Raw genomic sequence first — 17,500 nt, 5'->3', positions numbered from 1 at the left:
GTGTCAGTTAAATCGATCGACCTTGTGTAATTGATCTTCTGGTTTCACTGATGGTATTTGATTTTCCAGTCTAAATAAATAAATGCTGGTCGTCAATAAAGATCGTCCATCCCCACTCTTTTACGTCCCGTAATCTCAAGAAACTGCCTTAAGAATAGTAATGTCACCTTATGATTCAATACGTAACCTATTCATTATCAGTCCTCCGAAAGAATGGCTACATAACATTTCCAAGGAGTTTGGAACCGGAAGAGTAGAAGGTGTGACGCCAAAACTTCTCTAGCCTATTAAAGGTTATATTATAAGTATAGGCCCGATTGATTAAACTGTGTCTCACTGCATCATAGAATGAATTGACATTTAGTGAAACAGTGAAGTCATTGTTATCGAATCAAACTGAGAGAAGGTCAAAATACGCTATCAAAATGAAATCAATTTCAGTTGTGCATGAAACAAGTTAACCGACGTACTCTGGAAAAAAACAAACTCGCATTTTAACAAATCTGGCCAAAAAACTCTTCCTTCAAATATCGATCGAATTAAATAATCCTCATCTCGGCAAAAACTCTCAAACTTGGGACTTCTCGAAGTCTCAGGCTTGAGAGTTTTGTCAAGAATATATATATATATATATATATATATATATATATATATATATATATACGTCGCGATTAATAATTTATGTTTCTGTGTTTTAAACCAGGAAATTCCCTAATCAAACAAAAGTATACAAACATGTCGGTTTACACAAAGACACACAAACAAGTGTCACTTGTCACACATAAAAGAAACTCAAACACGCCTGTGTATACGTTGTGCAGCAAGGTGACAGAGATGAAAATAAATAAGTAAGGCAGTCACAAAATTTATGAAATCCAATGTCTTCTTTTCTCAGGTGACTTCGTATAAGAGAATCTTGTTTCCTCGGCCGATCCTTGCACTTGCAAGAAACAACTCTATTTTCAAAACAAAACACTGCAGTCGTTGGTAAACTCTACGTTAATATATATATATATATATATATATATATATATATATATATATATATATATGTGTGTGTGTGTGTGTGTGTGTGTGTGTGTGTGTGTGTGTGTGACTCACCATCTCTAAGCGGTTTTATGTCGGGATCAATTAGATGCTAGAAATTGAATTTATAGCCACCAATATCAAACTTGGAGATAATTTCACCTCGTTATGGTGGAGAATAAAATTACTATTGAACTGCAAAATACTCGAAGTTCGTATTTCTCATTATTGGTATCATTTTATTTCGAAATTCACTTTTCGGAGTCGGATTCATTCCGACATAACATCTTTTTGAGTCGATGGCTCACATATGCTCAGTTTAGCCTTTGGTTCATATTTAATCATGGAACTTCAAAGATGGCTGATCTCAAGTTTGAGATATATAGAAAAAGTGACGGTCATTATAATCGATCTTTGTAATAATTATAAAGTTAAAGTTTTCTGGACAAAAAGGGGAAAAATGGGTTTTCTGAGAGTACGACAGACTTGTTATTGCTTCATCTGCTACCATCGACAGAAATGGTAAAGTAATCAATTAAGTATAAATAAATATCAAAATATAAGCTCACACATTTATGTAACGCTTTTAAAAAATTAGATTTCACCATGTTAAAACTCATAACTATAATTTGTTTATTGTCATTTCTGATGAAAGATCAGCTGATTGTATTTTATTACGGTTTTCTAGACTAAAATTGCATGAAATGATTTATCTTCGGAGGGTTTGCTTACCTGGTACTTATATTCACTGCATTGACCGAAATAAAAAACTAATGACTTCGTATGAGAGAATCTTGCTTCCTCGGCCGATCCTTGCACTTTCAAGAAACAACTCTATTTTCAAAACAAAACACTGCAGTCATTGGTAAACTCTACGTTAATATATATATATATATATATATATATATATATATATATATATATATATATATATATAATATATATATATATATACAGTGGCGTGGCGTGTTTACAGTATAAGGTGGTGCCAAAATCCGAAGAAAATGACTAAAAAAACATGCTTTATTCGCAATAAATACAAAAGAAAGAAAAAAAATGAAAGAAAAGACTTACTCAATAAATAAGTAAGAGGCGGTATACCTATATACCATTTCTCAGTTATATATTATTTTTTTATAAATGCTGTAATCCATTTTGAAAAGATGGATGCTGTGCCAGGCACCAAATCAACGAATATAGCCACGCCCCTGTATATATATATATATATATATATATATATATATATATATATATCAAAACTATATCAAACTTGGAGATAATTTCACTTCGTTATGGTGGAGAATAAAATTACTATTGAACTGCAAAATACTCGAAGTTCGTATTTCTCATTATTGGTAACATTTTATTTCGAAATTCACTTTTCGGAGTCGGATTCATTCCGACATAACATCTTTTTGAGTCGATGGCTCACATATGCTCAGTTTAGCCTTTGGTTCATATTTAATCATGGAACTTCAAAGATGTCTGATCTCAAGTTTGAGATATATAGAAAAAGTGAGAGTCATTATAATCGATCTTTGTAATAATTATAAAGTTCAAGTTTTCTGGACAAAAAGGGGGGGGGGGGGGGGGGGGGGGGAAATGGGTTTTTCTGAGAGTACGACAGACTTGTTATTGCTTCATCTGCTCCCATGGAGAGAAATGGTAAAGTAATCAATTAAGTATAAATAAATATCAAAATATAAGGTCACACATTTATGTAACGCTTTTTAAAAATTAGATTTCACCATGTTAAAACTCATAACTATAATTTGTTTATTGTCATTTCTGATGAAAGATCAGCTGATGGTGTTTTATTACGGTTTTCTAGACTAAAATTGCATGAAATGATTTATCTTCGGAGGGTTTGCTTACCTGGTACTTATATTCACTGCATTGACCGAAATAAAAAACTAATGATTTTATGGTGTGCTCTGGTCCTAATTATACAGTCGATTGCCTCGATTTAGTCATGGCTTCTTCCACAGATGGCGTTTCACGCTCTCTAGCATAATGTATAAAAGCCTTAAACCACTTGTCTACCTATTGGCCTTGAATAGTGTTGCCCTTACATTCGTGTAGATCTCACTTGTCAATTTTCACATCCTTTTATAAATCCGTCCGTCCATCCATTCATCCAGTCATCCACCCATCCATCAATTCAATCATTCATCCATCCATTCATCTGTCCACCACTCTATCCATCCACCCACCTACCAAACCATCCATAATTAGTAATATCATATCATTGTATTATATTTTGTAGAACTCATTCAAACCCCTATCTAGTAAGACCTATGTTACCCGAGTTTTATTCCTCTTACTATAGCGTTAAATACGCCGGCAATAATAATGTATGATAGCGACGTGTACAATATGCAAATAAATGCACGCAGTTTGATACCCTTTCGATACTACTACTACTACTACTACTACTACTACTACTACTACTACTACTACTACTGCTGCTGCTGCTGCTGCTGCTGCTGCTGCTGCTGCTACTGCTACTACTACTACTACTACTACTACTACTACTACTACTACTACTACTACTACTACTCCACACCATTACTAAAAAAATAATAATAAATAAAAGTCCCTTTATTCCTCCCATAGGGGAAATTTGTCTCTAGTGTCTATTCCAAAGGAAGACTGGAATAACCCAGGTGTCAGCCGCAGTCCAGCGCAGCAAATTGAGCTAGGGCGAGGTGACTTGCCCAATGCCACACAGCGCAGCGGCGGGTGATCGAACTCGGTACTTTTCGGGTACTTTTTCGGAGCCACGCTGTACTACTACTACTACTACTACTACTACTACTACTACTACTACTACTACTACTACTACTACTACTACTACTACTACTACTTACTACTACTACTACTACTACTACTACTACTACTACTACTACTACTACTACTACTACTATTACTACTACTACTACTCTCTACTACTACTACATATACTCTCTTACTACTACTACTCCTGTTACTACAAATGCTAATACTACTACTACTACTCCTGTTACTACAAATGCTAATACTACTACTACTACTACTACTACTACTACTACTACTACTACTACTACTACTACTACTACTACTACTACTACCACTACTACTACTACTACTACTATCTACTACTATACTACTACTACTACTACTACTACTACTACTACCACTACTACTACTACTACTACTACTACTACTACCACTACTACTACTACTATTACTCCTACTACTATTTTTTCTTCTTCTCCATTTCCCTTTTGTACGCTCTGACAGTAATGGGTTCCACAAATCCATCCATTCCCATACTACTCACATTTCAGTATGACCATAACCATTTCACTATACTGTTCAACTTGTAAGCTTTGACTACTCAACATTTAGTTAGTAAGTACTTGTATCTTCTTAATATTGATAAACTAATGAGAACGTACTGCTTTTCCTCTTCCTTTCATCTTCCTTCATCTACCCCACCCTCTCTTCCTCCTCCTTCATCTCCTCCCCTTCCTCCTCCTCCACATTCTTCTTCATCTTCTTCTTCTTCTCCCCCTCCTCCTCCTCCTCCTCTTTCTCTATTTTCTTCAGGCTTATCGACAGTCTTTTTTTCACTTCCCTCGAATCCTCCTCCTACAGCCCAACTCTTCTCCTTCCTCCTTACTTTACACAATAGCCTTAAATTCACTTTTGTGATCAATGAAAACACTTTATAAGTTTCAACGCAAAATTCACAACTTTGGTATTGTATTAAAGCAAACAATATTGAAATATAACGATGATGATAACGACGACGACGATGATGATGATGTTATAGGTGATGATGATGATGATGATGATGATGATGATGATGATGATGATGATGATGATGATGATGATGATGATGATGATGATGATGATGATGATAATGGAACAAATCAGAGTAGCACAGTCAGGTTCTTTTCTCGAACCCTTTATATTTACTTCAAACACAGCAAACACCAGTTCAACCATAGCCAGAAGATACCATTTCAATGTTCTCATAGCTCAGTATAACTTTACCATGTTTAATTCTTCTCCACTTGTCCAAACATACCACCATGATATATACAAATTCCAGAAAAACCTAAAGATTTTTTTTATTTTGAAGAGCGTTGAGCAAAAAAAAAAAAAAGAAAAAAAGAAAAGAATGGTAATACAAAACATACGTAGACCATCCATTCTCAGTTTTTCTCATTCAATCCAGTCATTCTAAAGATGACCTTAACAGGTCAACATCCTCTGAATGGGAAGGTTCCAACAAAGCCACGGTCTGTCTCCATGTTACACTTTACTGGGTACCCCAGTAAATTTATTATATTTATTTACATACCCTGGTCGTGTGAAAAGCGAGTCAATGCCGTAAATGAATAAGATTCGGCCTTAGTCTATTGAAAATAGCGGACCATAGCGGACGTTTTTAGGTTGGGTGGGAAGGGGGGGGGGGGGGGGGGGGGTTCAATAGGGTCAACAGAAACACAATCTCAATCACAGTGACAAGGGTTATATTAGTTAGTTGGAAGGGGGTCAAGTAGTCCTTTAGAAGAGTCCTAAGGCTCGTGGGGCCAGTTTATTTTTTCCTTCTATCTTTATTTGGAAGAGACTAAATTACTTGCTACCCTTTAGATAGAAGGTGTATTGATGCACTTGGCAAAAATAATCTCATAACATCCGCCAGTTGGAATTAACGTACAACACACAAAACAATGTGTAACCTTTAAAACGTCAATTTAGTTCCTTCTATATCGCAGAGTACTTTTCGCCAGTTATAACTTGAACACGACATCTACCCAATCACTACTTGGTGGATGATTGGAGGAGGGTGTGGTTATAAATTTAATAATAATTAACTTGAGCTTATGTAGCGCAACAGCGATCTCCAAATGCTCAAGGCGTTTTACATGAGGTCCCAAGCCAACAGCAACAATTAAAATGCATGATAAGGCATGACACGTATAAAGCGCAATCACAATTTATTTTCAACAGCGACAACGTTTTACACGACAGGTACTCATTCTTCATCGGAGGACGGTGAGAGAATGTAAGCAAAAAGAATTTTTAAAGGACTCAACGTTGAGCAGCTTACAGCGAGACGAACATTGGACTTACAGGCCCAAAGACGAGTGCAATACAACAAGACCACAGAACCACACAAATGTCAGATTCTACTTTGATTCGAACCATGTCCTACTGCGTGTAAGTCAGGTGTTCTCCCAATTGTATAGATAGTATGCAGATGACGTCACTCAGGCCTTTGTTATTGTTTTTGCCATCCGCGTTTGTGAGTTGTTCTCACTAAACTGTATTAACCAGACTATAAAAGTTCATGGTTACACAGAGTTTGTGCGTTTGTCCGTTATACTTCCGGATGGCAATGTTGTGAACTCCTTGGCCAAGCGCATTCTATCTATAGATAGTATGCGCTTGGCTAAGAAGCTCATAACATTGCCATCCGGAAGTATAACGGACCAACACACAAAACTGTGTGTATCCATGAACGTTTATAGTCGGGTTAATACAGTTCAGTGAGTACTACTCATAAACGCGGATGGCAAAAAACAATAACAAAGACCTGAGTGACGCCATCTTCAAACTATCTATAGATAGAATGCGCTTGGTCAAGGAGTTCACAACATTGCCATCCGGAAGAATAACGGACCAACACGCAAACTCTGTGTAACCATGAACTTTTATAGTCTGGTTAATACAGTTTAGTGAGAACAACTCACAAACGCGGATGGCAAAAACAATAACAAAGGCCTGAGTGACGTCATCTTCGAACTATCTATACTCGCCCGCGTACATAACGCAAAAAGTGTGACCGATCAAAAATGTCAAACAACGGAATGGTTTGGTGAACTGTTTTAAATATGTTAAAATCGATATCACGATGTCTATCACATTCACTAATTTCAAGACAATGGGGCGCGTTCATTGGTCACTTGAGTGATAAACAAAAAACATGCTCAAATAGTAAGTGGGACTAACTTGATGCACGTGGAAATATAAATACCGCACCTCGAACGATCCCAAGACTTTTCCACGGAAAATCCTCATTTCGCGATCGGTCGTTTATAGGCCGGACAAAGCGACAGACATATATATATGGCAACAGATTTGGATGTGCATATTATTACCATATTATAGAATCCAAACCAAAATTCAAGCAAATGCCTCCACCAAAGATAGGCCATGTGACAAAAGACCTGAAACAACAACGCCCGCAAAAGGCCGAAAACTGTTTGGACACATCGAGGAAATTCATTTCAAACTGCTTCAGACATGGCTAGCCTAACCAATAATTGTGACATGTACGTCTTTTAAGCGTCTATTGTCTACCAGTGTCTCCTATCTAATTTCCTTCTCTATTCTTCTTCTTTAACTACTTGTTTGAATTGTATGGCTTCTTATTGGCGTTTTTCACTCCATAATTTGCTATTTTTCATTCTTTACTTCAAAATCTCGTTAAAACGCGATCCTCTTTCAACTCTTGTGTTGACACATTTTTCGTCACAGTAACAGGCAAAATGTTTAAGGATGGGTGGGTCCCCCTTGCTAACAACAACATACTAGTGATGGACGATGTCGTTTCAATGAACAAACCCAAATATCGCGAGAAACCGTGGTACTAACACCTCTGTAACGAAAACAACATTCCTCAACAACTTGTCCCTCCTGACAATGTACAAGGCACGACCTAACTAACATGCTCTTTATTTAAGTTGCACTCTTGATAATTGTTATCCTTGGTTTGACACGGGTCACACGTGGAAATTAAGTCCTGCACATTGAAAAAGGTTGGTGTCCTACTTTCTTTCTAACACAGTGAATTCGATTCAATAGTCTGATGTCACGTCGCCCAGCAACGGCGGCCATCGTGGTTCTAAACAAAGAAAATCGGTACTTTTTATTCTTCATGCAGGCTAGAACTTTTCATATGTCATGTGATCAGAATGTATAAAAGTCAAAACATATTTATAATGTTTTTCTCCTCTGGATACACTTTTATGCTTGTCGGAGAAATATTTCATAAGGGCGTCCGCCATTGCTCCGATAGTTTAGAGCCAGTTACTAAGTTACCATGCGTCATTACGGGGAAAGTGAGGTCGTCACGACTGTTGACGCGTATTTACAGGGTTTTTTTGTTGTTTTTTAAAACTACCCGATAAAGAATTGAAAACGTAAAAACTAGAAACATCTAGACGTCTAGAGTTTTTTTGTTTAGTTTTTTTTTTTTGTTTGTTTTGTTGGTTTTTTTTTTTTTTTTTTTTTTTTTTTTTTTTTTTTTTTTTGGGGGGGGGGGGGGTTGTGTGCATATTTTTCATTACTATTCAAGCTTTTTGTTTTGAAAATGTTAGGAAAATACTATGAACCGTTACAATGCAGTCACGCTTTTCAAAAAGGGAGAAATTTGACTCAAGCTATTTTTTGACACATTTTTTTTCTTCCAATTTTTGCGTCAAAAATTTGCTCGAGTCAAATTTCTCCCTTTTTACAAGAAGCGCGACTTTATTGTAACAGCCTATGGCATCTTCCTGCAATTTTCACCTCAAACAACTTGAATAGTGATGGAAAACGATGCAAAAAAACTAGATGTTTCTATCAGGGGGGGGGGTACATTCTATGTTTTCTATCTCCCTATAGAGTGTCTATCTGTTTTCCAATTTGCTTTCTGTCTTTGTCTTGGAATGAGATTACTTGGTTTTGCCCTGGCCGTAGTGTTTGGCTGGGAGGGAAACAATCAAATGCATAGTTATTGTTGTGGGAGATGATATTTTTTCCTTGTAAATCATCTCTCTGTTATGTATTATTATGTTTGTTATTTTGAATATATAATGTAAGCATTTGAGTGTATTCCTCTTAGTGGGATCTTATGCTGGTGTATGGTTGAGACATTTAGGTGATCTCAAACTAAGGACACTGATGGTGTGCTCTTGGAATCTACATATGTTCCATATTTGAACTAATTCCCCTTTGTCTTACTTTTTTCCTCAAGTCCTCTTTTATTGTACATCTAGAATCTTTACACTATCCAATTTTCTTCCTGTTTACTGGCGCTGATATGACCTAAATGTGTTGCAAGCGCCGTAAAACCCTTAAAAACAAAAAACAATCAATTCTATATCGGGTATAGTAACAAAAAACACAGTGTGGAGTGAAACTGCTAAGAATGAAAAAAGAGAAGAAATGCGATATCACAGTTGTTTTGCAATGTAAGAAGTTGTATTTATTCTCCACAATAATAATAGAGAATAGACATCAATCCCATGTCTCATATTTGAGGCTATATTATATTCAATTTTCAACACCCAGTCCATCCCAGCGTAATACCGCTTTGAGACGATGAGTCACATTTGCGACCCATCTGGCAAGAGCATAGCTGCCTACTTGAAATCTTTAAAAATTCGTATTTTCCCAGAAAAACAATGAAAAGGTCACATGAAATAGAATTACTGATCAATGATCTTCCCTCAGAATGATTTCAAATGCTCCAAAGTCCTAAATACAGTTTCGAAGCGACCAAACTTTCCTTTTCAACAAGATTAATTGAATCAGAAACGTCTATGCAGTTCAATCACTGGAGCCAAAAATCCGTAATTCTACGAATGTTTCGTAGCACTAGGCAGGTCTGGGCAAGATGTTGGAATGAAGCAAAATTTAAAATGTAAATAAAATTTACAGTCAACATCATCACAAATACTAGTAGGACAGTTTAAAAAAATAATATGTTTTAAAATGTTATCTTTTGTCACCGAAAGCACATTTTAAAAAATTCAAGTTTCATTCATATGTTTCATATAGGTCACCATCTGAAATAATTAATTTGAAGCATAATAAAAATTTGGCTGAAAATAAATATCGCTATTAGGGTAGGTGAAGTTTTACTAAAATAGATAAAATGACTTTTTTTCAAACTGTGATAAATTGTAATTTAAACTTTTAAGTCAATTTTTAAAATCTAGATAGTCTAATTATTGCGCGAAGTCCCAGCTATGAAAGTTTTTGACATCATAAGGGTTATTTTAAATGATCGATATTTGAAGGACGGGTTTTCTGGCTAAATTTTTAAATACGTGTTTTTTCCCGGAGTAAGGCAAATCTGAATCTAAGGCAAAGCTTGGATACAAAGCACGCACACGACGGAACGCCGTTCTCAAAGAAATATCAATTTCTAGAATACGCCCTGCATGCATAATATTTTACGGTTTTTGTTTCGATATTCAAAGCACATCGGGGTCAAATTACATGGATAAGCGAACAAATTTTCAGCTAACATTGAAAGCAAAAAATTATTATGCTTAAAATAGAATGAAATGTATTTTATTTGGTTTGTGTGTGCATGTGTGTGTGTGTGTGTGTGTGTGTGTTTGTGTGTGTGTGTATGTGTGTGTGCGCGCGCCTACAAATATTATTTAAGTTTCCTCATACCACATACACACCTTACCAACTTAATCTTATTTCAAGGATTCCGGAGAATTTAAAACCCATAACTCTACTCTTTACAAGTACCTACAGGTGGGTTTCGATTTTAACCTTCACATGGCTTTATTCATATCTTCATATTTTGTTGTTGTCCTCTCCATAAAGCAGTCATAAAGTAAATGGCAAGTCGCATCGTTGTCACTGCTCTCTTAATGAAAAGGTTAGGTGTGAATCTAAAACCAACTAATTTACGGGAAGAAAATTGGGTTTGAAATAATTTTCATGAGAGAATTGAGGTAGGCTAGTCATCGTAACTAATCTTTTTGTAACACTGAAATTATGCTGCTGTGTGGGGTAAAAACACTTATTTCGAAAGTACCGGGTTTGAGGGGTTTAGAAAAGATGCGGGTCATTTTAATCGATCAATATCGATATTTGAAGGACTGGTTTTCTGGCCAAACATTTTTAATACTTGTTTTCCCAGAATAAACAAGTATGGTCATTGACTGTCATCTAAACGTCCACAGACTCATGACAAAAAGTTTTCCATTCTATTTGGCCAGAAAACCTATATAATATGTCAACATTTTAAACAATGAGCTTTTGTATAGAGCAATATCAACAAAATGTGTTCAAAGTGCGTTAAGGTGGGTTCCAAACCAACACCAACATTGAATACATAAGATACAACATGACGCCTATAAAGATCCATTATAATCCCATCGATTAAAATGATCCTCAACTTGTTAAAAAAGTTTAAAGTTTGAAAACCTCTGACTCATCACCCCCTCTCTTTCATGTCCACCCAGCAGTGGTTGGGTAGTCGGGCGTTAAATCTGGCTGAAAATACTTTGCGATAAAATAGTGTCCTGTCAAAAGGGTAGCAAGCAATTGCTATTGTCTGTTTCATGCTTAAGAAACCGGGATAAAATCTGGTCGTTCCAACAATGAGATTTTAAAATTAAATTTTTTGCCAGTTGAAGGTATATTCGACATTAAAGTTTTCTGGTTTAATTAATGAAAAAATAAGTGATTCGTCGGAATTTAACAATAAAGATGAGTTTGTTTGCTGTGTATTTTCTTTTGATTTCACTACAGTGTTAATTCAAAATAACGAGTCTCATTTCCTTTTAGAACGTGTAACAAAGAATAATAAATACAGACTAAAATAAATAAATAAATAAATAAATAAATAAATAAATAAATAAATAAAAACCAAACCAGACAATCCAATTTCTCTTTAACACCCCTCTCCATTTTCTGTTTTGTAACAAACGATTATTTATACAGTAACATCATAGCCGTCGTGATATACAACGTAATGCACGGCATGATTCCAATAGCAAAGGCATCTAAATATAAACAAATCGATTCATTCATTTTGATTCGATATATAATTCGGATGATTACGTTATAGATAATTGAACAAGAAGGTGACGCACGGATAGTGGATGGCAAGAGAAAATGCAACGTGGCTTTGCTTCGTACCCGAAAGGTAACCAGTTTGATCACCCGCCGTTGCGTTGTGTGGCCTTGATAAAGTCACCTTGCCCTAGCTCAATTTGCGGCGCTGCACTGCGGCCTTGGAATAGATCCTAGAGACAAATTTCCCCTATGGGATGAAAAAATGGAATTTTATTTTATTCATTTACTTTAAATGCTGACAAGTTTAAAGGGAAATGAAATAATGGAGAAGAAGGTGGAAATATTTAGGTTTTAGCCTGTCTATACAAATGGGTCACGACAGTTTAGTTGGTAGAGTACTCGATTCACACGTAAGGGGACCAAGATTGATCCCGGGAGATATTTTCCGACCCACCAACTCCACCCAGCAGTGATTGGGTAATTGGGTCTAATATATCTGGCGGAAAGTACTTATCGATATAGTGTCCTTATCCAGAGGTTAGCAATCAATTGCTATTGTCTGTTTCACGTTATAGATAGTGGGATAAACTCCGGTTCTAAGGGCCTAATACCTCTTAAGGACTATATACCTGTACAAACTACCATCGGGAAACGTCGAGAAAAAGGGGGAATAGAACACAGAAGGCAGCTTTGGGGAAAGATTAAGCTACAGAAGTGTCGAACATTGAAAAGACTTGAGAGAAATGTTTGGAGCCGTGTTGACTTATATATTATGCATATATTTTCAAAAAAGTATGCCCTTCCGCCACGACATCATACGATATCGTCGCCTAGGCATTCCACGAAGGAATATTGATAATTCATCAAACAAGATGTCTGATGTCAACAAGAATCATCCATGTTGTCCAAGTGAGCAATTGGGGGTTAATAATCTTGCTCAAGGAAAAAAACGAAAGTGCCTGAAGCGGGACTCGAACCCTGGACCTTCCGGGTCACAGTGCAATGCCTTAACAACTCGGCCACTTCGCCCCCCATTATGTATAGAAGAACAATACAATATGATCATATGTATAGCGCATTTCCACGAATTTGCCATGCTCAATGCGCTTCACAATGGTTTATTTCTTTCCCCAACGGGATCTATAATTTCATTTCATACAGTACCAGTCGCTTGTTAGACGTCCCGAAGTTTTGTCATGGGCCAAGGCACTTTACACATATTACACCATTCGACTCAGGTGTAAATGAGTACCTGGCTACAGGCAGTGGCGGATATTGTAAGAGTGTTAGCACAAAATGTATGTGAAGTGTTGATCTACTCAGAGATATAAAAAATGGAAGTGCCTGAACTGGGGCTCGAAACTACCCCTAACACCCCATTACACACACACACACGCACACACACACACACACACACACACACACACACCTCGGATTTCAATGCATCTCCATATCCACTCAGCTATCTCATGGGGGATATTGAATCAATATTAGACTTCATAGAGCTATACAAAATAGATCATGTAATCATACGAACACAAATACACACACATAAACACACACACACACACACACACACACAAACACACAAACACAGAGAGAGAGAGAGAAAGAGAGAGAGAGAGAGAGAGAGAGAGAGAGAGAGAGAGAGAGAGAGAGAAAGAGAAAGAGAAAGAGTAATACATACCCTTTAGCCGTGAAGAATTACTGACGAATCAAAAGAATGCCTGTTTGAAACATTCCAGAGAAAATGGCTCTATCCAGGAAAGCTAAAACAGGAAAAAGAAGAAAAATAATGTAACTTTGATACTGAGTATATACTGCACACTCAGGCCGTATGGAACAGAAACTGTTTAAAATTGAAATAAGAATAATTAATTGTTCCTCAATTACTTTTTTAGGAATGAGTATCAAACTAAATATGTAAATGCCACCTCAAAACTGTATTTTCGTGTCGTGTTGAACAAGTCACTGAGCACTGAATTTAAAATGAAATTTTATGTGAACTGAAATGCTTTCATTGAGAGAAATTACTGCAATTTCCAATTACCCGGGGGGAAAATCAACGAACGAAAAACAAAAACAAAACAAAACAAAAAACAAAAAAAAAAACCCAATATATATATATATATATATATATATATATATATATATATATATATATATATATATATATAATATATAATTAGTTCGAAGATGACGTCACTCAGGTCTTTGTTATTGTTTTTTGCCATCCGCGTTTATGAGTAATGTTCACTGAAGTGTATTAACCCGACTATAAACGTTCATGGATACACACAGTTTTGTGTGTTGGTCCGTTTTACTTCCGGATGGCAATGTTATGAGCTTCTTAGCCAAGCGCATACTATCTATCTATCTATCTATATATATATATATATATATATATATATATATTATATATATATATATATATATAAACACCCCCAAAAATTCACTTTAATCCAGCCCCCCCCCCCCCACCACCACCATCACCACCAGAATTAAAATTAAAATTTAAAAAAAAAAAAAAAGAACACATTAAAAAAAACAACAACCCAACAAAAAAAAACAAAAAAAACAACAAAACAAATGAGGGCTTCCTTGTTGTAGGAAATACTCTCAAACCAAGGCAAAATATTGTCCATTAGAACAGTGTTACACCAAGTCCCTAATCTCGTTCGATTATCAGACCTGTCGATCAGAATGAATTGGTCACATAAAAATGTTAAAACGAGGTAGATTTTCTATTGTTGAGAATATGCAATCACGGTTTAATGGTATGCCCTTCTATCACCCTCAGATGATGGAGTAGATTGATACCTTGTAAAGATGGAATGACGGCCTTGTTCAGTGCGTGGGAGGATGGCAATCAAAATGACAATCTGACAACAATGACATCGTGGTGGAGATAGGGTTAGCCGGTAAAAGGTCTAAAGTGCATTTATATTGGAGCCAATAGTTCTTGCACATCAAGATTGACTGAATGAATTTATTTTATGTTGTTTAATTTAATTTATTTTTCTCTCCCCCCCCCCCCCCCTCTTTCAAAATTGTAAAATTCATCGACTAATCTATTCATACATTAATCATTGATATCCATAGCCTCAAAACGGTATTAGATGGGAGGTGGGAAAAGGGTGGGGGGGGGGGGGGGTATATTTTAAACAATATTATATCAAAGTTAAAATGACCAAGAAAAGTGAAATTTTCACAGTTTAAGAAAATACACACATTTATTAATTTCAATTAAACATACAGTTAATCCTCGTCTCGGGGATCCAGATAGCTCAGTTGGTAGAGCACTCGCTTCACACGCAAAGGGACCGAGATTGATCCCGGGGGTGCAATCGAGATTTTTTTTTTCTGACCCCCCTGTCCACCCAGCAGTGATTGGGTAGCTGCGTCTGTTAGATCTGACGGAAAGTACTTTGCGTTAGACTAACGTCCTATCCAAAGGATAGCAAGAAGTTGCCATTGTCCGTTTCACGCTAATGAAATCGGGATAAACTCCGGCTCTATGGGCCTGGTAGCCCTGGTGGACAACTTTAACCCAAGCCTTATATTCCTGTCTATCAATTCAAATTTTGTCTTCTGAACTACCCGACATTATACCGCTTTGCGAAGATGGGTCACTTTTTAAAATAAAACCTCTGCCTCAAACTTGTATATATTTATATATATATATACGAGACCAGAGAACGGTAACGTACGAGCTCTGACGAGACCATTTCTCTCTAAATAATATTATATTCGACTCAGTCGACTGTCATACGATGATTTATTCCCACGAAATACCACACACCACCCCCCCCCCCCCCCCCCCCCCCCAACTTCCAACACCTTTTGATGTCTCATCTGACATCTTATCTCCACTACAACTTTGATATAGATAGTGTGCGCTTGGCTAAGAGACTCACAACATTGCCATCCGGAAATATAACGGACAGACACACAAAACTATGTGTAACCTTGAAGATTTATAGTTTGGTTACTACAGTTTAATGAGAATTACTCATAAGTATGGATGGCAAAAACAATAACAAAAACCTGACTGACGTAAATTTCGTTCTATCTATACCTGTAACCCTTTTTACTTTCTTTTCCCTATGCCATTTCATGAATAGATTCCTATGTTTAGACCTAGCTTAAAGCCTAGTTAGTTTACGAAGGCCACGGCTTTACCCAGTGTCAAGGTTTATCGAGTTTCAAATGATAAGAAAACGGATGTAGTAGAGACTTTTAAAAAAATATCTTTCCTGCTGCCCTTACTTTCGCTGTTTAGAAAAACACTATTTCGTTCTTTGCAAAGAGTTTTAATGTGTCTGTTTCTCATCTCTCTATTTTGACTTAGGATTAATCTTGAAATTCGTTATGGAATTGTTTCGAAAGTGCTAAACATCCTAACCTCTAAAAACCAATGCAATTAATGGCAAAATAATAATAATAATGATATAACTTAATAATAATGATAGTAATAATAATAATAATAATAATAATAATAATAATAATAATAATTATAAATAATAATAATAATAATAATAATAATAATAATAATAATAATGATGATGGTGATGATGATGATGATGATGATGATGATGATGATGATGATGAAGATGATGATGCTGATGATATTAATAATAATAATAATAATAATAATAATAATAATAATAATAATAATAATAATTAATAATAATAATAATAATAATAATAATAATAATAATAATAATAATAATAATAATAAGAGGAAGAAGAAGAAAAGAAGAAGGAGAAGAAAAAGAAGAAGAAGAAGAAGAAGAAGAAGAAGAAGAAGAAGAAGAAGAAGAGGAGGAGGAGGAAGAACCCGTTTCGCTCGTTGACTGTACGATGCTCCTCTAATTGATGAACTGACCAGCCTCCTCTAACTCCCTATCCATTGTATTATTATACCTTGAAAATGCACAATTTATAACCCAGCTCGTATTTCCATTTTATAATTACGATTATAACGGTGTTTTAAAGACATGTCCTACAATGTCCTTTATTGTCTAGTTTCATTCATAGTTGAATACAGACAGACAACACAAAAGATGTCTGAGTAAATTGGCAATCTATGTTCTTTTCATTTGGAAATAAAGTTGATAAATAAGAACAAAAAATACAGCCTTTCGCGCGGCTCATGCTTCATCTCGATTTTTTTTTTTTTTAAATTACTTATGTGGTACATTTCGATAATCAGCAGAATTCACAAAGATATGAACAAAAATCAAGCATATTTTCAAAAATCAAATTCCGATACTTGGAAGGACCCGATTCGAAGTTACGCAATTCCAACGCAATAACTTATTTATCCCTGCTACTGTCTCACTTTACTAGTTGTGAAACTAAATCGAACTTACAATCATGTGTAGGTAAGAACTCTTGAACTAGATATAGCTAGAGGGTAATAAGAAAAACCAAATGATAGAACACACTTATAATTCACGACGCCTGCGTGTGTCGTGCCATCGATGTCCAATGCGATAATCGCATTATAAGAACACACATAGCAAATCTCTATGACACAGTGTGTCGGTGGTGACAGTGACACAAATCTTGATTATTTATTATTTCTAACGGTTTCTCTAATTCTCTGTGCTATGTGTTATTTTTTTATTTGGTCGTCTGATTGATTTCTTTGCGAACCTGTGTG

The 17,500-nt window shown here is 35.8% G+C and overlaps 1 protein-coding gene across 7 annotated transcripts in view; it reads right to left on the bottom strand.

Moving 5' to 3' along the window:
- Positions 1-17,500, bottom strand: part of LOC144972828 (extracellular serine/threonine protein CG31145-like) — a 124,773-nt gene that overhangs the window by 68,844 nt on the left and 38,429 nt on the right. For all 7 annotated transcript variants that reach the window (XM_078914511.1, XM_078914514.1, XM_078914510.1 and 4 more), the window contains one exon: positions 13,520-13,601. The gene's annotated coding sequence lies outside the window, so the exon portion shown is untranslated. The remainder of the gene's footprint in view (positions 1-13,519; positions 13,602-17,500) is intronic.

Source organism: Berghia stephanieae, chromosome 5 (genome assembly GCF_034508935.2).
Source record: "Berghia stephanieae isolate SIO BIC M18660-M18661 chromosome 5, UCSD_Bste_1.3, whole genome shotgun sequence".
Taxonomy (NCBI): Eukaryota; Metazoa; Mollusca; class Gastropoda; order Nudibranchia; family Aeolidiidae; genus Berghia; species Berghia stephanieae.
This window is presented reverse-complemented; position numbering and strand designations above follow the sequence as displayed.